The following is a 25,774-nucleotide window of genomic DNA, read 5'->3' as shown; positions in this document are numbered from 1 at the left end:
GGAAATTCCCGAATATATGCGTACCAGGAATGCTGTCCGGTTTTTCGTGGAGGAATCTGAGCGACAAAGGAAGGATCTGGAGTTCATCACAAAGGTTCTTTTGTTGGATTTCTTTCAGCTGGAGAGATCATGCATTTTGGCGGTGATGGACTATCCGAGGAGAGGGTGCTTTGACGTTACCTTCGCCACAGAAGAAATTTATGCTGTCTTTTTAGAACGCTTGAAGGAAGGTAAAAGGGACCCAAGACTTGTGGGTGTGAAGGTAACACCACATTTTGTGCCAAACAAAAAGTTGGTGGTTGTAAAAATGTTTTCGCCTTACGTGGATGAAGAGGACATTAAGTTATTTCTCAATAAGTTTTGTGAGGAGGTGGTGGGAAAGGGGAAAGTGTTTAACCCTTTTGGATTTTGGACTGGGAAGTGGAAATTTCTTTGTAAATTTGTGAGAATTGGTGAATCTAGAAACCTATTGTTTCCTCCAGCGCGGTTCAAGATTGGAAGTGCGTGTGGAAATTTATTTTTTCTTGGAATGGATATGTTTTGTTTGAATTGTAAAGAGTATGGTCATGAGAGAGAAGCCTGTGAGAAAGTAATGTGTACAAAATGTCTGCAAGAGGGACATAAGTATAATGAATGTCAGAAAGGGAAAGTATGTAATATGTGTGGAGAGGAGGGGCACATATTCAAATCGTGCCCAAAGAAAAGCAAACGTGAGGTACAAGAGGAAAATAAGAAGATAGTCAAAAGAAAGGAAGCGGAAGTTAGTTTGGAAGAAGGCAAGCTTCATAAATTGGAAGGAAGTGGGCAAAGTGATGAGAAAAAAAGGAAAAAAGCAGAGAGAAAGAAAAAAAGTGTCATTTCAGAAGAGGAAAGAGCAGAAAGAGACAGGTTATTGGAAGAAGTAGAGCAGTTACGTAGTAAAATTAATTTTGAAAAAATGCGGAGGAGGGTGCGGCTCTGTGTAAGAGAAAATTTACCAGGGTTTCTTGAAAGGTATGGTGTGCCAACATGGTTAACGTGCATTGTAAACTGTGAGTGGGATGGTAATGATTTGCAGGAACATCTAGTGGATATGTTAGGAACTATTGCTGTTAAAAAAGGAATGTTTTTTTGATTTCTTAAGGAAAAAAAAGGAAAGAGGAAAACAAAAATTAATTGTACGTTTTCAGTTTTCATTGTGATGATCTAAGTCTTTTTTATTTTGAATTTTATGATTTTTAAGACGTGATCTGAATGAATTAAAAAAAAAAAAAAAAATCTGTTCTTATCAGTTTAATATCTGATACGTCCCCTATCTGGGGACCATATATTAAATGGATTTTTAGAACAGGGAGATGGAAATAGAGCTTGCTCTGTCCACTCCACGCATTGACCTGGTATTGCAGTATTTCCAGGACCGGTGCACCCTTCCCTTATGTGTTGACTAAAATCAGATTCCAAAAGTGCTATTTGTGTTTGCTATTGTTTTTGTCTTTCTGATGGGATCTCCCCTTTTAATCCCATTATTTCAACACCTGTTGGACAATGCATTTGTACAGTCATGTGTGATAATGAGCTCATTTATTAAATGCAATTAATGAATACATTGCCACCTCTTGTTGTGTGTGTGTGTGTGTGTGTGTGTGTCTTCTGTGTTTCTGTGTTTCCGGCATTTCACATTGGAACAGCTCATTCACCTTCCTTGTCTTCTCTCCGCCCTCCCTCCTAGGTAAGTTAAAGAGCTGCACCTGAGCCAGCCACTGATTGATGCAGCACCACAGTCAAATAGTGGAGTGGAGTGGAGTAGGGGAACAGCAAACAGCCATTAAAGCAGCCAGCCGCCTACCCGCCACAATGGACCTACCTGTGTACACTAGATGGATGTGATGGAATGTACTGTCGTCCCTACATTTCAAGAAGAAGTAAGAATTGCAGTTGCAACAAACCCTTGCTTGCCTACAAAGAGAGCAGCAATTTGGATTTGTTACTTTGTTACCTGGAAGAATAACAAACTGTGCAAGGATGGAGGTTGTAGGAGCAAGGAGAAGTTGTCTGTAAAGTTGGTGGATGCTTATTTTCCATTTTGCAGTCCCTTGTCTCCCTCTTGTGGCCTCCTGGAGGCAAATAAATGTGCAAAAAAAAGACAGCCTGGCGGCCGGCTGTTGCAGTGTTGCCCTCTCAGGCAACACTGAGTGACTGACTGAGCCTCACCGTCTTATATAAAGTTCAGACGGAACTTTGCACGTGTCATAGTGGAGCCCTCAGGATTCCAGAGCCAGCTTTCTGACATCATAATGGGGCCTCAGAGATAGATAAAAGCCTGGGCCCAGGCAGTGTTGGTCAGTGCTGCTCAGCAGGCAGCACTGGACTGGATTAAAGCTGATACAAGGTGTGAAGGAACAAGGGGTGGCTGTGGGCATGCACTTGCTGCCGCTGCCAGTGTTTATCTGCATGGCAGGAGGGCATTTGGGCGTTGCCAGGAAGGCGTTTTTATGTAGATTCCTCCTCTTTCAGCACTGCATTGTGGTGCAAGCAAAAGAAGCAAATCCTGTGTAGCTTCCTCTCCGGCCTTTATTCACCTCCCTCCCGCTTAGTAGCTGTAAATGTGTGTGAGCCTGCAGGGCCCCATGGAATTGCCTAGGAGTAGGCTGAATCAATCGCTGCAAGGGGTGAACAGCAGTATGGGACAGGCTCGGGCAAGGCAAGGGCCGCTCGGGTTATCGCTTCTCGGCCTTTTGGCACGATCCCGTGTCAAGAGGAGGTCAGCATGTCATGCCCTTGGCCTTTTGGCATCGCCACTTCGGTGGCTTAAGCCAACTGCTGCTATAAGGGGGTAGGCTGGGTGATCAACTGTCGAGCGATCATGGGAGCTAGGCTTCGATACGCTGGGATCGGGGAAACCCGGATCAAGAATGGATTTGGCATTGACGTACCCTTGAACAAGAAGGACCTTTTTTCATTGAAACACCTGGTGAATGAAGTCATTTTCAAGACCCTCAACGTGAGTAGGAACGACATCCTTTGTCTTCAAGATCCCAGAGGTAATCGCTTCACTTTGGTTCTTAAAAGTTTGAATGCTTGTTACAACTTGTATGCCGCGATTAATGCTAACTTGCAAAACCCTGGGTTGGATGGACTTATCTTCACCGTTTTATATAACAACGATGTTCCACTGGTTGTTTTGATGTACAATCCTTATGTGATGGTGGATGATATTACTTCCTTCTTAAAGAAGTACTGCTCTTACGTCAGCTATTCTCACCAGGTGTTAAATGCCGAGTCCCTCTGGACAGGGAAGCATAAATTTTTTGTGAGATTTGAGGAGGATCCTTCAGGGCCTCTGGGTGTGAAATACCCTCCTAGGAATTTTGCCATCGGCCGGGACAAAGGCTACTTATTTTTTCCCCAGCCTCCTGTGTTTTGCAGGAAATGTAAAAGGTATGGCCATGTTCACGAAGATTGTACGCAAGAAGGTGTTACATGTAACAAATGTAATCAGGACGGTCACCTGGCCAAGGATTGCAAAAACCCAATTGTGTGTAACATGTGCAGCATTGTGGGTCATGCCTTTAAAGACTGTCCAGAGCGTGCTAAAAACAGAAGGGTTAGGACTCTGGCGGAAGTAGTTGCAGGTGAACCTGGCAGTATGAGGTCTAATGTGATTCAGGGCCCAGCTGCCCAGGGAACTGAGGAGTCTGTGCCTGCCCTGGTGTCTGATGGGACTCTCCTTGAGTTAAATCGGTCTGGAAATACGCTGGCTGATGAAATGGAGGTAGCACCTGTTGAGAAAGACCTGCCTCACCCCTCTGATGACCTGACTGGGTTGAGAGGTGATGGGGAAGTGGATGGTTCTATATCCAAATCGCCTGTCTTTTCCTGGGAAGGAATTCTGGTGGAACAACAAGGTGAAGGTGGTCAAGGGGACTTTTCAACTGCACTTGTGAGGCCTTCTGAGGAGGAGGAAGGAGGTTCATCTTCTAAGAGACTTCGCACCATGTTGTCTCCTCTGAGTGAAGATGGAGTGAGCCCGGATAGGGGAGTCTACCCCATTTCTCATTTTCCTGAGGACTTTCCTTTTTTAGGAGAAGACGTGGACAAAGCTATCTTTGTGTCCGGTTGTCAGCCACCAGGAGGTGTAGGCTGATTAAACAGTGGGGTATTGGTGGATATCTACGGAAAAAGATCAAAATATGGACCCCAAAATTACACTTAATGTCTTATCCTTGAATGTCAGGCAAATTACATCAAAGCCTAGACGTGCTGTTGTGCTGGACTATGTTAGGAATCTTGGGGCAGAGATCATATGCCTGCAAGAGTGTGGTATATCTGAGTCACTGGGGGAGGGGGATTGGCCATATGGGCAGTATGTCTGGTCAGGATCTACTTCCAATAAGAATGATGGGGTGGGGATCCTATTAGGAAATATGGGTATGGATCTGGAGAGTTATACAGTGGTGGAAACAGGTAGATGTGTAATTGCAGTGGTATGTTGCAGGGGAGTTAGGGTTAGGGTGGTGAATACTTATTGTCCTATAGATAGAGCAAAAAGGCTGGCGTTGTTGGAAAAGCTAAGTTTGTTCTTACCTGGAAGGATTCCTACCTTTTTTTTGGGAGACTTTAATTGTTCTTTTGATGGGGATGGTCTGGATGTAACTGGGAAAAAGCTTAACCAACTTATATCTGATTTTTCTTTTATAGATGCAGCCGAATTGTCATTGGGTAAACCACCACCGCCAACATATAAATCAGATAGAGGGGGTATTGAGTCAAGAATTGATCGTATTTGCATATCTAAGGGTTTAGTGTGTAATAAGATGGTTCAGAATGAGGTACCTTTTTCAGACCATGTATGTTTACGGGTATGGGTGGAGGTAAGTAGTAAACTTTGTTTTGGGAAAGGGGTGTGGAAGTTGAATACTAGATTATTGGAGGATGTTGAAGTGATGGATGAGTTCAAACGAAAGTATGATGTGTGGAAGGGAGAAAAAGATAGTTTTGTGGATGTGCTTAAATGGTGGGATTGGATGAAAGGGCAGATTAAAAATTTTTTTGTGAGATGGGGATACAAGCAGGCTGCTAGGAAACGTAACCAGTATAAGGAATTGAATATTAGGATAGAATGGTTGCGGAAGATGGGTGAGAAGGGAATTGATTTGAGTGATTTGCTAGAGGAGGCAAGGAACGAGTTAAAGCAAGTTTTGGAAAGAAAGGGAAAGGAGATTATTTTTAGGTCTAAAGTGGAGTACTTAGATAAAAATGAAAAATGCACAAGGTTTTTTTTCAAGAAAATGTGTGGTAAGAAAGATGATATGGATGAAATTGTTAATGCGAAGGGGGAGCGTATAGTGGGTATGGATGTGTTAAAAGTGGTGGAATCGTTTTATTCAGAACTATATGGCAAAAAGTGGATTGATATCGGGTTGATGGATGAAGTTTTGAATGGTTTGGAAAATGTTCTTAGAGAGGAGGATTGTGTGGGGTTGAATGAGGATGTAACGTCTGAAGAAGTAAAGAAAGTGATAATGAGTGCGGGGAAAAATAAAACACCTGGTAAAGATGGTATTCCTGTGGAATTTTATGTGAAGGCCTGGGAGATAATAGGGTTGGATTTGGTGGAAGTATGTAAGTTTATATGGGATAAGGGGGTTTTGTGTGAGTCTATGAAAGAGGGTGTGATTGTTTTGATTTATAAGAAAGGGGATAAGAAGTGTTTGGGTAATTGGAGACCGATTTCACTGCTGAATGTGGATTATAAATGTTTTAGTAAAATTTTGGCTAATCGTATGCGTGAGGTGGTAGGAAAGGTTGTGGGTGAAGACCAAGTATGTGCTGTGCCAGGTAGGAGTATGTCTGATAATTTGGTTTTGCTGAGAGATTTGATTGGGGACTGTATGAGTAGGAAACAGAAGTGTATGATGCTTGCGTTAGATTTCGAAAAGGCGTTTGATAGAGTGTCGCATGTGTTTATGTTTGCTGTACTTGTTAGGATGGGCTTCCCAGTGAGGTTTTTGGAAGGTGTGAAGTGTTTGTATAGGGATGTGTCAAGTGAAGTGTTGGTGAATGGTAATTTAAGTTCAAAAGTATGTGTGAGATCTGGGGTAAGACAGGGGTGTCCTATGTCCCCAGTTTTGTTTATTTGTGTGATCGAAAGTTTGATGTGTTTGGTAAGAAAAGATAAAGTGGTGAAAGGTTTTTTGATCCCCGGGAGTGGAGGTAAATACGTTAAAATTCTGGGTTATATGGATGATGTTGTGGTTATGAGTGATTGTATGGCTGGGTTGAATAGAGCAAAATTATGGTTGGATTTTTTTTGTGGGGCATCAGCTTTTAAGGTGAATTGGGATAAGTGTGTCTTTAAGTGCTTTGGGGATAGGAGGGTAAGTATGGAGGGAGTGAGGAATGAAGTGGGTGCAGTAAAAGTGTTGGGGATACAGTTTAATGAGGACTTGAGAGGGAATGAGAGTTGGGATGAATGTGGCAAGAGGATTGAGAAGAAATTGAATTTTTGGAGACTTAGAGACCTGACTTTATCAGGGAAGGTGTTGATAATTAAGACAGTGATTTTGCCTATTTTGGTTTTTGTGGCTAGTATTTTTCCCTCCGCTAGTAGGAAAATCAAAAAGTCAGAGAAAATGGTGTTTACCTTTCTGTGGGGAAGTCAAATGGAAAAGTTGAAGCGTGAGTATGTTTATAAGTCTTGTGAGAATGGAGGTTTGGGTTTTCCGAATGTGGAGGTCTTTCTTGGGTTAAATTATATTAAAACAGTGGTGGGGCTCTTGGGGAAAGGAAATAAGAGTGCGTATATGGTAAGGTATATGGCCGGTTGGATGCTTTATGGGTTAAATTGGTTTAAGAGAGATGCTACTGTGCCTGTTGCTTATGTATGTCCGGTATGGTATGTTGTGATTGAAAGGTTCATTAGGAAATATGATTTGATTGCAGTGCCTATGGGTGGGTTTCTGGATAAGAAGGCTGTGCTAAAAAGATTGTGTGTGAATGAGGTTGTGTGTAACATTGTGGGTTTGCGAGGAGAGGATGTTGTGGATACTTGGAAGAAGTTAGGCGTGAGAGGTATGTCCAATAGACAAAAGGACATAGTGTGGATGGCGTTGCATGATATATTGCCTGTTAGAGATGTGCAGAGGAGGAGAATGCTAGTTAGATTTGAGGTGTGTCCAAGGGGTGGGTGTAATTCACGGGAGACTGTTAGGCATCTTTTTTGGGACTGCAATTATTCGTATGAGGTATGGAGGAGGATGGGTGGCGTCTGTAAGGAGTTAGCTGGGGTGAAGTTTGTGGATTGGAAGGTTGCGATGTTTGCTATAGGGGCTTGTAACAGAGTAAGTGATAGGATCTTATGGTTGATTATGTCGTGTATAATGGAAAGCTTATGGGATGTACGTAATTTAGGTGTTTTCAAACATAAGTGGGTACCCATTGGTGAGTGTGTGAGGATGGTTTTGTCAAGACTATACGTAGTCTATCGTTGGGATAGTCAGTGCGGTGGTGGTATAGACGCAGAGGGGATATGGAAATTTAAGAAGTGGAGAAGGTTGGTGAAATATAGCTAATTGATAAGATTTATTCCTGTTTTATTTTTGTTCTTCACAATCCTTTCTGTGTCTTGATTATTATTGTTTGGAATAAAATAGCCATGATGATGTACGACTAAGGCAACTTATGCCTTAAAATGCAAAATGGTTTGTGTACTGTTGCTTTAAGTTAAACTGAATGGTTTTAAAAAAAAAAAAAAAAAAAAAAAAAGAAAAAAAAAAAAAAAAAAAAAAAAAAAAAAAAAAAAATCTGTTCTTATCAGTTTAATATCTGATACGTCCCCTATCTGGGGACCATATATTAAATGGATTTTTAGAACAGGGAGATGGAAATAGAGCTTGCTCTGTCCACTCCACGCATTGACCTGGTATTGCAGTATTTCCAGGACCGGTGCACCCTTCCCTTATGTGTTGACTAAAATCAGATTCCAAAAGTGCTATTTGTGTTTGCTATTGTTTTTGTCTTTCTGATGGGATCTCCCCTTTTAATCCCATTATTTCAACACCTGTTGGACAATGCATTTGTACAGTCATGTGTGATAATGAGCTCATTTATTAAATGCAATTAATGAATACATTGCCACCTCTTGTTGTGTGTGTGTGTGTGTGTGTGTGTGTCTTCTGTGTTTCTGTGTTTCCGGCATTTCACATTGGAACAGCTCATTCACCTTCCTTGTCTTCTCTCCGCCCTCCCTCCTAGGTAAGTTAAAGAGCTGCACCTGAGCCAGCCACTGATTGATGCAGCACCACAGTCAAATAGTGGAGTGGAGTGGAGTAGGGGAACAGCAAACAGCCATTAAAGCAGCCAGCCGCCTACCCGCCACAATGGACCTACCTGTGTACACTAGATGGATGTGATGGAATGTACTGTCGTCCCTACATTTCAAGAAGAAGTAAGAATTGCAGTTGCAACAAACCCTTGCTTGCCTACAAAGAGAGCAGCAATTTGGATTTGTTACTTTGTTACCTGGAAGAATAACAAACTGTGCAAGGATGGAGGTTGTAGGAGCAAGGAGAAGTTGTCTGTAAAGTTGGTGGATGCTTATTTTCCATTTTGCAGTCCCTTGTCTCCCTCTTGTGGCCTCCTGGAGGCAAATAAATGTGCAAAAAAAAGACAGCCTGGCGGCCGGCTGTTGCAGTGTTGCCCTCTCAGGCAACACTGAGTGACTGACTGAGCCTCACCGTCTTATATAAAGTTCAGACGGAACTTTGCACGTGTCATAGTGGAGCCCTCAGGATTCCAGAGCCAGCTTTCTGACATCATAATGGGGCCTCAGAGATAGATAAAAGCCTGGGCCCAGGCAGTGTTGGTCAGTGCTGCTCAGCAGGCAGCACTGGACTGGATTAAAGCTGATACAAGGTGTGAAGGAACAAGGGGTGGCTGTGGGCATGCACTTGCTGCCGCTGCCAGTGTTTATCTGCATGGCAGGAGGGCATTTGGGCGTTGCCAGGAAGGCGTTTTTATGTAGATTCCTCCTCTTTCAGCACTGCATTGTGGTGCAAGCAAAAGAAGCAAATCCTGTGTAGCTTCCTCTCCGGCCTTTATTCACCTCCCTCCCGCTTAGTAGCTGTAAATGTGTGTGAGCCTGCAGGGCCCCATGGAATTGCCTAGGAGTAGGCTGAATCAATCGCTGCAAGGGGTGAACAGCAGTATGGGACAGGCTCGGGCAAGGCAAGGGCCGCTCGGGTTATCGCTTCTCGGCCTTTTGGCAAGATCAGGTGTAGTATTTCTGCATCTGGTTTTGTTGGGAGGTGTCCGGGGTACCCTGCTCCTTGGCCTTGGGGGATCGTCTCTTTTCACAGAGAGACTTCACCCCCTTGCTGCTATTTGGGGAGTGGGCTTAGCCCCCGGACAACGAGTTGCGATCGCGCCTTACCCAAGAGGTCAACCGGCCTTGAGGCGTTTTTCTAAGAGCGTTCCGAGGGCGTTTATCGGGCTTCGTAGGTGTCTGGGGTACCCTAATCCTTGGCCTTGGGGGAGGGTTCCACTTAATTGTGGAATCTGAGCCCTTGCTGCTATAAGGGACAGGCTTAGCCCCCAGGCACTGAAAATGCCATATACATTTGGATTTGCATCCGGGGACACCCGGTTGCGCCAGTCCGTCCGCATCGAGGTGGAAGAAGGCCATCGCCAGCGGAAGAACCTTCGCTTCATTGTGGAGGTGATTCTGCTGGACTTCCTGGGGCTCAAGCGGGCGGACATCCTGTGTCTCAACGACCAGGAAAGCCGCGGTCGGTACACCGTATCCTTTACGGCCGCGGCATGTTGCGACAACATGCACAAAAGATTGTCTGATGCGGACCAGAGTGAGGAGCGGCTAAATGGACTGAACTTTTTATTCCTCTACGGGGAGGAAGAAGTCCCGCTCGTGATGTGCATGTTCAGTCCATTTGTCTCAGAGTGTGACATTGAAACCTTCCTCAGTCGTTACTGCAGGGAGGTCCGCTTCTCACATAAAATCTTGAACACCCAGAGCTTCTGGAATGGCAAAAGAAAATATTGGGTGAAGTTCCGCCAGGATCCCAATGGCATTGGAGGCTTACATCACCCACCCCAGAACTTTGCCATTGGGAAGAATCGAGGATTCCTATTTTACCCCCAGATGCCAATAGCCTGCCGGAACTGCTTGAGATATGGCCACACCAGAGAACATTGTGACCGGCCCCATGTGGTGCAGTGTAACAGGTGTGGCCAGGTTGGACACGTAGCGGCAAAATGCAGTTCCGAGGTGTTGTGCAATCTGTGCGGCATGACTGGGCATGCTTTTAAAGATTGCCCCCGCAGAGCGAAATCTGGGCCACCCAGACCAGGGCCAGAGCGGCAGTTTGCAACATGTGCAGACGCCGCTGGTAATGCCCCAAAACGAGCATTGACGACTGAGGGGTCCAGGCCAAAGTCCTTCACAGCTCCATCGGGGGGCCCACCGATGTCAGCCTCGAGGGACGGCCATAGGGATTCCACCGGGTCCAGGCAGAGCAGGAGGAATTCTGACTCTGCTGGACATAAGTTGACCGGCACCTCTGCAAACAGGTCCTCTGCTCCGCCTGCAGTGGACCCTGTTGAGGCAGTGGTTAGCGACAGGCGTCGTGGCTCCGTAGGTTCTGCAGTAGGACCTGACGCCTGTCCCAAGAGTGTGGGCATGGAGCGGAGACACTCTGTGTCAGACGAGGGCTCCATTAAGAAAACCCTAAAATATGCTGGATTGGAGCCTCGTTTTGACCATTTCCGGTCAACGGGGGGGTCGGAGCAAAGTTCCTCCACTGCGGTTGTGGAGGGGCTTGCGATGAAGGCTCCCCGTAAGCAGGCAAAGGTTGCCAAGAGCGATGGGACCTCACAGGCCCCTGTGCAGCTGCCCAGGAAGGACATCAGCGATATCTTCAGCCAGGGGCCAGAGATGGGTGAGAGCGACTTCGAGGAGATGGATAGGAGCCATTCTGCAAAGAGACAGCGAGAGGAAGAGGAGTCCGGAGTTCGGAGGAAAGCTGCCTATCGGAGTTCGGATGAGAGCAGTGTGGGGGTTGGAGCCGCCCACGTATCTGGCTCTGACCCTACCAACATCCAAGATTTATTGACCCCTCAAAAAGGGGGTCCAGACTCGCAGCTGATCTCCGAGTACGACTCTTCTGGTTCGGACCCTGACCTCAACTAAGACTATGTTGGTTCCTATCAAAGTCGCCTCACTAAATGTGAGGTCCCTAAAGAGCCCTGTCCGCAGGACTGCTTTATTTTCATTTTTAGAGACTGTGGACTTTGACCTTTGCCTGCTTCAAGAATGTGGAATCCCTAATGACTTGGAATATCAAGATTTAAAGATGGACTGGAAACTAGGCCCCTCAGTCTGGTCTGGTGGAAATGACTGTCGCTCTGCGGGGGTTGGATTGCTCTGCCGAGGTCGTTTTATCTCCATCCAAACAGTGACTGAAATCATGCCCGGCAGAGCTATTTTAATACATTTGCTTTTTAATGGAACTTTAATTCGTGTTTTAAACGTTTATGCCCCTCCTACCAAACAGGAGAGGGCAGAACTATTAGAGATTTTACCATTGTTTTGTGTTGGGTCTACCCCCCTGCTGGTGGGTGGTGATTTTAACTGTGTGCGAGATGGAGAACACCGCCAGGGTGGGGATTTTAATCGAAAAATTGACCGTACTTCTTACCTGCTCAAGAATTTTATTGGTGATTTTAAATTGAAAGATTGCTGGAGGGAACTCTTGCCTGCGGACCCAGGCCCCACCTGGTCCAATGGAAGAGTGAGCTCCAGAATTGATTTTATTTTCACTTCTAATAGTTTTATTCCCAAAAAATGTTTGCTTTTAACAAATATTTTATCTGATCACAAGCTCCTTTCAGTGCACCTGGAGCTAGAGGGAGAGCAAAAAGCTTGTAGGGGTCCCTGGAGACTAAACACCACACTCCTGGAGGACCCCATCATTAAAGAGGAGTTTGTGCGGACCTACCAGTGTTGGCAGTCCCATAGAGCGCCCAGTCAGCCTATGCTACACTGGTGGGAGGGCATTAAACCCAAAATCAGAGCTTTTTTTATTCGAGCAGGTAAGAAGAAAGCAAAAGAGAAAAAACAATGGTTTTATGTTCTTAATAAACGTTTACATGTACTTTTTAAATTGAAGGAGATTGGTATGGATGTTGATGATGATATCTTAAATCTTAAAGCTGAAATAAAATATGCCATAGAAGAGAAAGGGAAACAAATAATTTTTAATTCACATGTAAAGCACCTCGAGGATGGCGAGAAGTGTTCCCGGTTCTTCTTCAAAAAGGTAATGGATAAACGAGATGTCATTTTAAACCTTGAAGGAGAAACCACTATGGTCGGCATTTTAAATTCTGCTTTTAATTTCTACCAATCTCTTTTTAACAAGAAAAATATTGATCCTTCCTTTTTAGAACATGTTCTTAATTCCCTTGATGCCAAGCTAGATATTTTAGACCAGGAAGTTTTATCCCGTAATATTACCTTGGAGGAACTTTTATTTGCTTTTAAAAGTTTTTCTAATGGGAAAGCTCCTGGGGAAGATGGTCTGCCCATCGAATTTTATCATGCTTTTTGGGAAATTTTAAAGAATGACATGTTTTTATTGTATAAGGAAGTTTTTATTACTGAAGAGCTGCCCCCTTCCTGGAGGAGGGGGATTGTGTCCTTAATTTTTAAAAAAGGTGAGAGGGACCAGTTAAAAAACTGGCGCCCTATTACTCTTTTAAACGTTGATTGTAAAATTTTAGCTAAACTAATAACAATCCGTTTTAAACCTTTTATTCATAAATTAATCCATCCAAACCAGGTATGTGGGGTACCTGGGAGGTCAATTACTGAGTCCCTGAATATTTTACGTGACATCATTTGGTATTTTAAAGAAAGGGGTCAAAGCCTTGCTATTTTATCCTTAGATTTCGAGAAGGCTTTTGACCGGGTCTCCCATGAATATCTTTTTATGGTTCTTAAAAAGATGGCTGTTCCTGAAATTATTTTAACACGTATTAAGCTTTTATATCGATCCTGTTTTAGCCAAATTTCTATCAACGGATTTTTAACTAAAGGTGTTCCTCTTTTATCAGGGGTGAAACAGGGGTGCCCGTTGTCTCCGCTCCTTTTTATTTGTGCCATAGAACCTCTGTTCACCCTAATAAGAGATGATAAAGTCATCAGAGGCGTGCCCATACCTGGAGGAAGGGGGAACCAGGTAAAAATCCTAGGCTATATGGATGACGCCACCGTCCTATGCCCAGACGCCGCTTCTATGAGACGGGCATTGAGGAACACCGGCTTTTTTTGTGAAGCCTCTGGTTTTAAATTAAACGTTGATAAGTGTGACTGTTTTTATACTGGTGTATGGGATTCCTCTGTGACACCAGGAGTTAACATGCAGCAGGATCAGATAAAAATTTTAGGAATTGTTTTTAATCAAGAAAACGATGGGAGACCCAATTGGGATTCAGTAATTGCCAAAATGGAAAAAAAGGTTTTAATGTGGAATTTGAGAAATCTCACCATGGAGGGAAAAGTTTTAATAATTAAATCTGTTTTATTACCCATAATGCTTTATGTAGCTATGGTTTTCCCTCCAACAATTTTATATATTAAAAAAGTGACCAGGATCTGTTTTATGTTTTTATGGGGTTCCAAAATGGAAAAACTAAAACGTGATTTTATGTACAGATGTAAGGACAATGGCGGGAGAGATGTTCCTAACCTTTTTAACTTCTTTTACATTAAATACTTTTGCTTCTGTTTTAAAATGTATAATTCTGATGGTATTTTTAGCTACTTTTTAAAGTACGCTACGGGCATGATTTTTAAACGATGGTTTCGTGTCCCTTTGAATTCTCCTGTGCTTCTGTGTCCCCCAAAACAATATGCGGTGCTCGAAAAAACTGTCAGGCTCCTAGGTCTCCAAGAATTGGAGCCTGACATATTGGGGGACCAGAAAAAAGTGTCACTCTCCTGTAGGCGGCAGGAGGATACACTGGCAGTTTCAAATTTCTCACAGGCAAGGTCCAAGGTGGTGTGGCGGAACGTTTTCGGGAAATTTATGGCAAATGTGCACAAGGACCTTGCCTGGGCAATCGTTCACCAGTGCCTCCCTACTCGTGAATTCCAGCATAGGCGAGGACTGGTGGCGAGAGCCAAGTGCCCGAGAGACAGGTGTGGTGACGACGAGACGATAATGCACCTGTTTTGGAACTGCCCATATGCACAGGAGGTTTGGAGGAAGGTAGGCCCATTGCTGAAATGGGCCTGCGGTCTTAAAGATCTTAAATTTGAATACGTGTTTTATGGTCTTTTTAACTGCCCAAGTTTTAAACAGCAAATGGTCTGTTGGATCATTTTAAACTGTTTTAAGAATGCCATTTGGAAGGTTAGGAACATTCTGCTTTTTAAACATGATTTTATTGACGTTACAAATTGTGTGAAATATGCCCTAAGTGAAATGTATATTTATTATCTTAGGGACAAAAAGCAGCTAGGGGTAAAAGAAGCAACATCCATGTGGTGTTTGCAAATGTGGAATACCATAACATTGTAAATAAAAATGGTTTTATTCTTTTATGTCTTTTATGCCCTGTATAAATTTTATCCTGCTATTGTTCTGTACTTTTATTATAACATCTGTATTAATGGTCTTATTATTATTACTTTTGTATTCATTTAAATGTATGAATATTCATGTATTATGCTGTTGATTTTATCTTGTGGTTTCAATTTTAAAAAAAAGTCTGTAAAATATATTATTTTTGCCAATAAAAAACTTTGTTGAAACCTTATCTGTTCTTATCAGTTTAATATCTGATACGTCCCCTATCTGGGGACCATATATTAAATGGATTTTTAGAACAGGGAGATGGAAATAGAGCTTGCTCTGTCCACTCCACGCATTGACCTGGTATTGCAGTATTTCCAGGACCGGTGCACCCTTCCCTTATGTGTTGACTAAAATCAGATTCCAAAAGTGCTATTTGTGTTTGCTATTGTTTTTGTCTTTCTGATGGGATCTCCCCTTTTAATCCCATTATTTCAACACCTGTTGGACAATGCATTTGTACAGTCATGTGTGATAATGAGCTCATTTATTAAATGCAATTAATGAATACATTGCCACCTCTTGTTGTGTGTGTGTGTGTGTGTGTGTGTGTCTTCTGTGTTTCTGTGTTTCCGGCATTTCACATTGGAACAGCTCATTCACCTTCCTTGTCTTCTCTCCGCCCTCCCTCCTAGGTAAGTTAAAGAGCTGCACCTGAGCCAGCCACTGATTGATGCAGCACCACAGTCAAATAGTGGAGTGGAGTGGAGTAGGGGAACAGCAAACAGCCATTAAAGCAGCCAGCCGCCTACCCGCCACAATGGACCTACCTGTGTACACTAGATGGATGTGATGGAATGTACTGTCGTCCCTACATTTCAAGAAGAAGTAAGAATTGCAGTTGCAACAAACCCTTGCTTGCCTACAAAGAGAGCAGCAATTTGGATTTGTTACTTTGTTACCTGGAAGAATAACAAACTGTGCAAGGATGGAGGTTGTAGGAGCAAGGAGAAGTTGTCTGTAAAGTTGGTGGATGCTTATTTTCCATTTTGCAGTCCCTTGTCTCCCTCTTGTGGCCTCCTGGAGGCAAATAAATGTGCAAAAAAAAGACAGCCTGGCGGCCGGCTGTTGCAGTGTTGCCCTCTCAGGCAACACTGAGTGACTGACTGAGCCTCACCGTCTTATATAAAGTTCAGACGGAACTTTGCACGTGTCATAGTGGAGCCCTCAGGATTCCAGAGCCAGCTTTCTGACATCATAATGGGGCCTCAGAGATAGATAAAAGCCTGGGCCCAGGCAGTGTTGGTCAGTGCTGCTCAGCAGGCAGCACTGGACTGGATTAAAGCTGATACAAGGTGTGAAGGAACAAGGGGTGGCTGTGGGCATGCACTTGCTGCCGCTGCCAGTGTTTATCTGCATGGCAGGAGGGCATTTGGGCGTTGCCAGGAAGGCGTTTTTATGTAGATTCCTCCTCTTTCAGCACTGCATTGTGGTGCAAGCAAAAGAAGCAAATCCTGTGTAGCTTCCTCTCCGGCCTTTATTCACCTCCCTCCCGCTTAGTAGCTGTAAATGTGTGTGAGCCTGCAGGGCCCCATGGAATTGCCTAGGAGTAGGCTGAATCAATCGCTGCAAGGGGTGAACAGCAGTATGGGACAGGCTCGGGCAAGGCAAGGGCCGCTCGGGTTATCGCTTCTCGGCCTTTTGGCACGATCCCGTGTCAAGAGGAGGTCAGCATGTCATGCCCTTGGCCTTTTGGCATCGCCACTTCGGTGGCTTAAGCCAACTGCTGCTATAAGGGGGTAGGCTGGGTGATCAACTGTCGAGCGATCATGGGAGCTAGGCTTCGATACGCTGGGATCGGGGAAACCCGGATCAAGAATGGATTTGGCATTGACGTACCCTTGAACAAGAAGGACCTTTTTTCATTGAAACACCTGGTGAATGAAGTCATTTTCAAGACCCTCAACGTGAGTAGGAACGACATCCTTTGTCTTCAAGATCCCAGAGGTAATCGCTTCACTTTGGTTCTTAAAAGTTTGAATGCTTGTTACAACTTGTATGCCGCGATTAATGCTAACTTGCAAAACCCTGGGTTGGATGGACTTATCTTCACCGTTTTATATAACAACGATGTTCCACTGGTTGTTTTGATGTACAATCCTTATGTGATGGTGGATGATATTACTTCCTTCTTAAAGAAGTACTGCTCTTACGTCAGCTATTCTCACCAGGTGTTAAATGCTGAGTCCCTCTGGACAGGGAAGCATAAATTTTTTGTGAGATTTGAGGAGGATCCTTCAGGGCCTCTGGGTGTGAAATACCCTCCTAGGAATTTTGCCATCGGCCGGGACAAAGGCTACTTATTTTTTCCCCAGCCTCCTGTGTTTTGCAGGAAATGTAAAAGGTATGGCCATGTTCACGAAGATTGTACGCAAGAAGGTGTTACCTGTAACAAATGTAATCAGGACGGTCACCTGGCCAAGGATTGCAAAAACCCAATTGTGTGTAACATGTGCAGCATTGTGGGTCATGCCTTTAAAGACTGTCCAGAGCGTGCTAAAAACAGAAGGGTTAGGACTCTGGCGGAAGTAGTTGCAGGTGAACCTGGCAGTATGAGGTCTAATGTGATTCAGGGCCCAGCTGCCCAGGGAACTGAGGAGTCGGTGCCTGCCCTGGTGTCTGATGGGACTCTCCTTGAGTTAAATCGGTCTGGAAATACGCTGGCTGATGAAATGGAGGTAGCACCTGTTGAGAAAGACCTGCCTCACCCCTCTGATGACCTGACTGGGTTGAGAGGTGATGGGGAAGTGGATGGTTCTATATCCAAATCGCCTGTCTTTTCCTGGGAAGGAATTCTGGTGGAACAACAAGGTGAAGGTGGTCAAGGGGACTTTTCAACTGCACTTGTGAGGCCTTCTGAGGAGGAGGAAGGAGGTTCATCTTCTAAGAGACTTCGCACCATGTTGTCTCCTCTGAGTGAAGATGGAGTGAGCCCGGATAGGGGAGTCTACCCCATTTCTCACTTTCCTGAGGACTTTCCTTTTTTAGGAGAAGACGTGGACAAAGCTATCTTTGTGTCCGGTTGTCAGCCACCAGGAGGTGTAGGCTGATTAAACAGTGGGGTATTGGTGGATATCTACGGAAAAAGATCAAAATATGGACCCCAAAATTACACTTAATGTCTTATCCTTGAATGTCAGGCAAATTACATCAAAGCCTAGACGTGCTGTTGTGCTGGACTATGTTAGGAATCTTGGGGCAGAGATCATATGCCTGCAAGAGTGTGGTATATCTGAGTCACTGGGGGAGGGGGATTGGCCATATGGGCAGTATGTCTGGTCAGGATCTACTTCCAATAAGAATGATGGGGTGGGGATCCTATTAGGAAATATGGGTATGGATCTGGAGAGTTATACAGTGGTGGAAACAGGTAGATGTGTAATTGCAGTGGTATGTTGCAGGGGAGTTAGGGTTAGGGTGGTGAATACTTATTGTCCTATAGATAGAGCAAAAAGGCTGGCGTTGTTGGAAAAGCTAAGTTTGTTCTTACCTGGAAGGATTCCTACCTTTTTTTTGGGAGACTTTAATTGTTCTTTTGATGGGGATGGTCTGGATGTAACTGGGAAAAAGCTTAACCAACTTATATCTGATTTTTCTTTTATAGATGCAGCCGAATTGTCATTGGGTAAACCACCACCGCCAACATATAAATCAGATAGAGGGGGTATTGAGTCAAGAATTGATCGTATTTGCATATCTAAGGGTTTAGTGTGTAATAAGATGGTTCAGAATGAGGTACCTTTTTCAGACCATGTATGTTTACGGGTATGGGTGGAGGTAAGTAGTAAATTTTGTTTTGGGAAAGGGGTGTGGAAGTTGAATACTAGATTATTGGAGGATGTTGAAGTGATGGATGAGTTCAAACGAAAGTATGATGTGTGGAAGGGAGAAAAAGATAGTTTTGTGGATGTGCTTAAATGGTGGGATTGGATGAAAGGGCAGATTAAAATTTTTTTTGTGAGATGGGGATACAAGCAGGCTGCTAGGAAACGTAACCAGTATAAGGAATTGAATATTAGGATAGAATGGTTGCGGAAGATGGGTGAGAAGGGAATTGATTTGAGTGATTTGCTAGAGGAGGCAAGGAACGAGTTAAAGCAAGTTTTGGAAAGAAAGGGAAAGGAGATTATTTTTAGGTCTAAAGTGGAGTTCTTAGATAAAAATGAAAAATGCACAAGGTTTTTTTTCAAGAAAATGTGTGGTAAGAAAGATGATATGGATGAAATTGTTAATGCGAAGGGGGAGCGTATAGTGGGTATGGATGTGTTAAAAGTGGTGGAATCGTTTTATTCAGAACTATATGGCAAAAAGTGGATTGATATCGGGTTGATGGATGAAGTTTTGAATGGTTTGGAAAATGTTCTTAGAGAGGAGGATTGTGTGGGGTTGAATGAGGATGTAACGTCTGAAGAAGTAAAGAAAGTGATAATGAGTGCGGGGAAAAATAAAACACCTGGTAAAGATGGCATTCCTGTGGAATTTTATGTGAAGGCCTGGGAGATAATAGGGTTGGATTTGGTGGAAGTATGTAAGTTTATATGGGATAAGGGGGTTTTGTGTGAGTCTATGAAAGAGGGTGTGATTGTTTTGATTTATAAGAAAGGGGATAAGAAGTGTTTGGGTAATTGGAGACCGATTTCACTGCTGAATGTGGATTATAAATGTTTTAGTAAAATTTTGGCTAATCGTATGCGTGAGGTGGTAGGAAAGGTTGTGGGTGAAGACCAAGTCTGTGCTGTGCCAGGTAGGAGTATGTCTGATAATTTGGTTTTGCTGAGAGATTTGATTGGGGACTGTATGAGTAGGAAACAGAAGTGTATGATGCTTGCGTTAGATTTCGAAAAGGCGTTTGATAGAGTGTCGCATGTGTTTATGTTTGCTGTACTTGTTAGGATGGGCTTCCCAGTGAGGTTTTTGGAAGGTGTGAAGTGTTTGTATAGGGATGTGTCAAGTGAAGTGTTGGTGAATGGTAATTTAAGTTCAAAAGTATGTGTGAGATCTGGGGTAAGACAGGGGTGCCCTATGTCCCCAGTTTTGTTTATTTGTGTGATCGAAAGTTTGATGTGTTTGGTAAGAAAAGATAAAGTGGTGAAAGGTTTTTTGATCCCAGGGAGTGGAGGTAAATACGTTAAAATTCTGGGTTATATGGATGATGTTGTGGTTATGAGTGATTGTATGGCTGGGTTGAATAGAGCAAAATTATGGTTGGATTTTTTTTGTGGGGCATCAGCTTTTAAGGTGAATTGGGATAAGTGTGTCTTTAAGTGCTTTGGGGATAGGAGGGTAAGTATGGAGGGAGTGAGGAATGAAGTGGGTGCAGTAAAAGTGTTGGGGATACAGTTTAATGAGGACTTGAGAGGGAATGAGAGTTGGGATGAATGTGGCAAGAGGATTGAGAAGAAATTGAATTTTTGGAGACTTAGAGACCTGACTTTATCAGGGAAGGTGTTGATAATTAAGACAGTGATTTTGCCTATTTTGGTTTTTGTGGCTAGTATTTTTCCCTCCGCTAGTAGGAAAATCAAAAAGTCAGAGAAAATGGTGTTTACCTTTCTGTGGGGAAGTCAAATGGAAAAGTTGAAGCGTGAGTATGTTTATAAGTCTTGTGAGAATGGAGGTTTGGATTTTCCGAATGTGGAGGTCTTTCTTGGGTTAAATTATATTAAAACAGTGGTGGGGCTCTTGGGGAAAGGAAATAAGAGTGCGTATATGGTAAGGTATATGGCCGGTTGGATGCTTTATGGGTTAAATTGGTTTAAGAGAGACGCTACTGTGCCTGTTGCTTATGTATGTCCGGTATGGTATGTTGTGATTGAAAGGTTCATTAGGAAATATGATTTGATTGCAGTGCCTATGGGTGGGTTTCTGGATAAGAAGGCTGTGCTAAAAAGATTGTGTGTGAATGAGGTTGTGTGTAACATTGTGGGTTTGCGAGGAGAGGATGTTGTGGATACTTGGAAGAAGTTAGGCGTGAGAGGTATGTCCAATAGACAAAAGGACATAGTGTGGATGGCGTTGCATGATATATTGCCTGTTAGAGATGTGCAGAGGAGGAGAATGCTAGTTAGATTTGAGGTGTGTCCAAGGGTTGGGTGTAATTCACGGGAGACTGTTAGGCATCTTTTTTGGGACTGCAATTATTCGTATGAGGTATGGAGGAGGATGGGTGGCGTCTGTAAGGAGTTAGCTGGGGTGAAGTTTGTGGATTGGAAGGTTGCGATGTTTGCTATAGGGGCTTGTAACAGAGTAAGTGATAGGATCTTATGGTTGATTATGGTGTGTATAATGGAAAGCTTATGGGATGTACGTAATTTAGGTGTTTTCAAACATAAGTGGGTACCCATTGGTGAGTGTGTGAGGATGGTTTTGTCAAGACTATACGTAGTCTATCGTTGGGATAGTCAGTGCGGTGGTGGTATAGACGCAGAGGGGATATGGAAATTTAAGAAGTGGAGAAGGTTGGTGAAATATAGCTAATTGATAAGATTTATTCCTGTTTTATTTTTGTTCTTCACAATCCTTTCTGTGTCTTGATTATTATTGTTTGGAATAAAATAGCCATGATGATGTACGACTAAGGCAACTTATGCCTTAAAATGCAAAATGGTTTGTGTACTGTTGCTTTAAGTTAAACTGAATGGTTTTAAAAAAAAAAAAAAAAAAAAAAAAAAAAAAAAATCTGTTCTTATCAGTTTAATATCTGATACGTCCCCTATCTGGGGACCATATATTAAATGGATTTTTAGAACAGGGAGATGGAAATAGAGCTTGCTCTGTCCACTCCACGCATTGACCTGGTATTGCAGTATTTCCAGGACCGGTGCACCCTTCCCTTATGTGTTGACTAAAATCAGATTCCAAAAGTGCTATTTGTGTTTGCTATTGTTTTTGTCTTTCTGATGGGATCTCCCCTTTTAATCCCATTATTTCAACACCTGTTGGACAATGCATTTGTACAGTCATGTGTGATAATGAGCTCATTTATTAAATGCAATTAATGAATACATTGCCACCTCTTGTTGTGTGTGTGTGTGTGTGTGTGTGTGTGTCTTCTGTGTTTCTGTGTTTCCGGCATTTCACATTGGAACAGCTCATTCACCTTCCTTGTCTTCTCTCCGCCCTCCCTCCTAGGTAAGTTAAAGAGCTGCACCTGAGCCAGCCACTGATTGATGCAGCACCACAGTCAAATAGTGGAGTGGAGTGGAGTAGGGGAACAGCAAACAGCCATTAAAGCAGCCAGCCGCCTACCCGCCACAATGGACCTACCTGTGTACACTAGATGGATGTGATGGAATGTACTGTCGTCCCTACATTTCAAGAAGAAGTAAGAATTGCAGTTGCAACAAACCCTTGCTTGCCTACAAAGAGAGCAGCAATTTGGATTTGTTACTTTGTTACCTGGAAGAATAACAAACTGTGCAAGGATGGAGGTTGTAGGAGCAAGGAGAAGTTGTCTGTAAAGTTGGTGGATGCTTATTTTCCATTTTGCAGTCCCTTGTCTCCCTCTTGTGGCCTCCTGGAGGCAAATAAATGTGCAAAAAAAAGACAGCCTGGCGGCCGGCTGTTGCAGTGTTGCCCTCTCAGGCAACACTGAGTGACTGACTGAGCCTCACCGTCTTATATAAAGTTCAGACGGAACTTTGCACGTGTCATAGTGGAGCCCTCAGGATTCCAGAGCCAGCTTTCTGACATCATAATGGGGCCTCAGAGATAGATAAAAGCCTGGGCCCAGGCAGTGTTGGTCAGTGCTGCTCAGCAGGCAGCACTGGACTGGATTAAAGCTGATACAAGGTGTGAAGGAACAAGGGGTGGCTGTGGGCATGCACTTGCTGCCGCTGCCAGTGTTTATCTGCATGGCAGGAGGGCATTTGGGCGTTGCCAGGAAGGCGTTTTTATGTAGATTCCTCCTCTTTCAGCACTGCATTGTGGTGCAAGCAAAAGAAGCAAATCCTGTGTAGCTTCCTCTCCGGCCTTTATTCACCTCCCTCCCGCTTAGTAGCTGTAAATGTGTGTGAGCCTGCAGGGCCCCATGGAATTGCCTAGGAGTAGGCTGAATCAATCGCTGCAAGGGGTGAACAGCAGTATGGGACAGGCTCGGGCAAGGCAAGGGCCGCTCGGGTTATCGCTTCTCGGCCTTTTGGCTCAGATCAGGTTCATTGCCTGGTCTGGGCCGGGGGGTTCGGCCTTTTCGTGGAGTCCTATCCGACGTTTTTGGGAGCGATCACCGTGCCGTTGGGCATTCCTTTTCAAGATGGCAGCTGTGCGTAACACTATCCGTTTTGTGGTGAATGAGCAGAGGAGAGAAGAAGTTGATACTGGACATATCATTGAGAACATCCTTCTGGACCTGGCTGGAGTTAAGTTGGTAGAGGTATTCTGTATCCAAGCTTTCAGCAATATTGCTACATATGATGTATCCTTTTTTGAGGCCGCCTACTGTTTAAATGTATTTCAGTTGCTCAAGGAGAAACACATGCATGAGGCTTTAAAATCTATTGAAGTGCAACCTCTTTTTTCAGCAGTGGAGAAATGTATTACCATCCACATGTATAACCCATTTCTGGATAGAAGGCTGGTCAGGGCCTTCTTAGCTCACTACTGTACCCATGTTAGAGGAGGTGTGGAGCAGAAGAACCTATGGGGAGTTTTCAATGGTGATATTAAGTACTGGGTCAGGCTGAAACCTGACTCCAGCTGTATTGGAGGAGTGATGAATCCTCCTGCAAATTTTTCAATTGGTGGTAATAAGGGATATCTTTATTACCAAGATATGCCATGTTTTTGCAGATCATGTTTTTCCTACGGGCATACCAAAGATGCATGCAAAGGCAAAGTATGCAGGAATTGCAAAGAAACAGGACATGAGGCTAGTGCATGTATTTCCCCATCCAGGTGTGACATTTGTGGTTTGCCGGGTCATACTTGTAGGAAATGTCCAAAGGTGTTTCCCTTTTTAGGGCAAGAGAGAAGAACATGGGGCAGACAGGTGAGAACAACAAGTTCCCTTGCTGCCACTTCTGATGCAATTTCAGAGCCAGCTGGCAGTGTTTCTGTGCCTGCTTCTCAGGACCCTGGGAAAGCTGGATTAGGAGAGGTTCTAACCTCACATACTAACAGCATGGAGTTGGGTGTGGTCCCTCCTGCAGAGCAAAGTGTTGATGAAACACCTGGGGTTATGCCTATGGAAGGTGAAGACACAGCGCCACCTATTGGGTGTGCTTCCCCTGATGATGGTGCAAGTATGCAAATTTTGTCTTTTTCTAGCCCAGAGTCAAAAATGGAAGACTCAGCTAAAGTGGAGTGGTCAATATCGGAGGAGGACGAGAAGGAGGCCAGGATGCCTAGTGCCACTAGTGCTGAAATTTTTCATAAAGTGGTCTCAAAAAGGGGGAAGTCTGGAAAGGCGGTGAAGAGACTGAAGATAGGCTTATTGGAAGATTCTGTTCATGCAAATCCCTTCTCATTGCTGGACAGTGACTCTAGTTCTAGCCCTAAGTCATCTGAGGTGGCCTCAGAAGTACCCAGCTCTCCTGGGGAAGGTTTCCTCAGTGAAGTCAATGTGGCAAATCTGGAAAGAGCTATGTATTTCCCTGGGACGTGATATGTTCTGGTTATCTCATGGCTTTCCTTTGCACTAACCATACTATGCCCGCATGTCTTTGAGATTAAAGATTGTCTCTCAAAATGTACGGGTGTTCTCCTCTGCTCACAAGCGTGCTGCAGTCCTGGACTTTTTGGCCTCTAAGGGCAGTGACATTGTTTGTGTACAAGAATGTGGTTTGTCAAAAAATCCTAGTAAAGAAGAATGGAAGTTTGGGGAAGCAATTTGGTCCTTTTCTTCCACAAATAGGAACGATGGAATTGGTATTCTCTTCAAAAATAATGAGTTTGTCATCAAACAGACTCAAATCATTCAGGAAGGAAGATGTGTCTGCGTGTTACTATCCTACAAGGGGTGGCAGTTTAGGCTTATCAATATCTATGGCCATGCTGTGAAATCTGATAGGTTGGCACTTTTTGATACTTTAAAATTTTTTCTACACGGTAAAGTTCCTGTAATTATTGTTGGTGACATTAACTGTATCCTGGAGAAGCAGGCCCGAGCTGGATCCACAGAGTCTAATGTGGACGCTACCGGAGTTTTGTGGAATAAAATTTTGCAGGACTTTGCTTTGCAGGACGCTGTCACCAGGAAACCAGGTCCATTTACCTATCATGCCGATGACGGAAGAACGGATTCTCGTCTGGACTTTTTCTTTTTTTCTACCTCTGCAATGGAATGTGTAGATTATGCGCAGGAGAGAGTGTGGTTTTCAGATCACGAGTGTTTGTTGGGGGTTTTTGTTATAAATAATTTCTTTTATGGTAGAGGGGTATGGAAGATGAATGTTAGTTTTCTGAGTGATAAAAGGGAAAAAACTAGGTTTGGGAAAAAATATGGGTTTTGGGTTAGGAAGAAAAGTTCTTTCTCTAATGTGTGTGAATGGTGGGTATGGGTGAAAAAAAAGATTGGTGGGTTTTTTAGACAGATAGGGTATAGAAGAGCGAGAAGGAAAAGATTAGAATATTCACGCTTTAATATGCGGATGACGTTCCTTCAACAATGTAAAAATTTGGGTATGGATGTAAGACACGATTTGGAAAAAACAAAAAAAGATATTAAGGAGTGGTTCCGAGAGAAAGGGAAAGAAATAATATTTAGGTCTAAGGTGGAGGTTAGAGATAATCACGAGAAGTGCACTAGATTTTTCTTTAAAAAAATGTGTGGTGGAAAAAGTGGAATGAATGTGTTACTGGATAAGGATGATAAAGAGGTGTTCGGTAAGGATGTGATTGATGTGGTGTCTGATTTTTATAAAAAACTGTATGATGTGAAGAAATGTGATTTGGGCGATGATGAGGAGTTTTTGGATATTGTGTGTAATTTTGTTCCTGAAAGTGAATGTGAGTCTTTGCTTGGTGAGATTATGGATGGTGAAATAAAGGATGTGGTGGGAAGTATGGCTAAAAATAAGTCTCCAGGGATCGATGGAATACCAGCTGATTTCTATGGGAAATATTGGGATATAATTGGGAAGGATGTTATAGAAGTTATGAGAGTGTTGTTTTCTGGGACTAATATGTGTGATGTGATGAAGAAGGGT

At 43.6% G+C, this 25,774-nt stretch overlaps 3 non-coding genes and 1 pseudogene across 3 annotated transcripts; all 4 read left to right on the top strand.

Moving 5' to 3' along the window:
• The first annotated feature begins 1,210 nt into the window (after positions 1–1,210).
• On the top strand, positions 1,211–1,410 carry LOC142697815 (U2 spliceosomal RNA). The gene has a single exon (XR_012865561.1). It is a non-coding gene; the product is annotated as a U2 spliceosomal RNA (small nuclear RNA).
• Positions 1,411–7,763: 6,353 nt separating this feature from the next.
• On the top strand, positions 7,764–7,934 carry LOC142697833 (U2 spliceosomal RNA; annotated as a pseudogene).
• A 6,841-nt stretch (positions 7,935–14,775) lies between these two features.
• LOC142697807 (U2 spliceosomal RNA) lies at positions 14,776–14,967 on the top strand. The gene has a single exon (XR_012865554.1). It is a non-coding gene; the product is annotated as a U2 spliceosomal RNA (small nuclear RNA).
• A 6,300-nt stretch (positions 14,968–21,267) lies between these two features.
• Positions 21,268–21,461, top strand: LOC142697821 (U2 spliceosomal RNA). The gene has a single exon (XR_012865563.1). It is a non-coding gene; the product is annotated as a U2 spliceosomal RNA (small nuclear RNA).
• The last annotated feature ends 4,313 nt before the right edge of the window (positions 21,462–25,774 follow it).

Source organism: Rhinoderma darwinii (assembly GCF_050947455.1).
Source record: "Rhinoderma darwinii isolate aRhiDar2 chromosome 5 unlocalized genomic scaffold, aRhiDar2.hap1 SUPER_5_unloc_9, whole genome shotgun sequence".
NCBI lineage: Eukaryota > Metazoa > Chordata > Amphibia > Anura > Rhinodermatidae > Rhinoderma > Rhinoderma darwinii.
The sequence above is the reverse complement of the archived record's forward strand: the minus strand, read 5'-3'. Positions and strand labels throughout refer to the sequence as shown.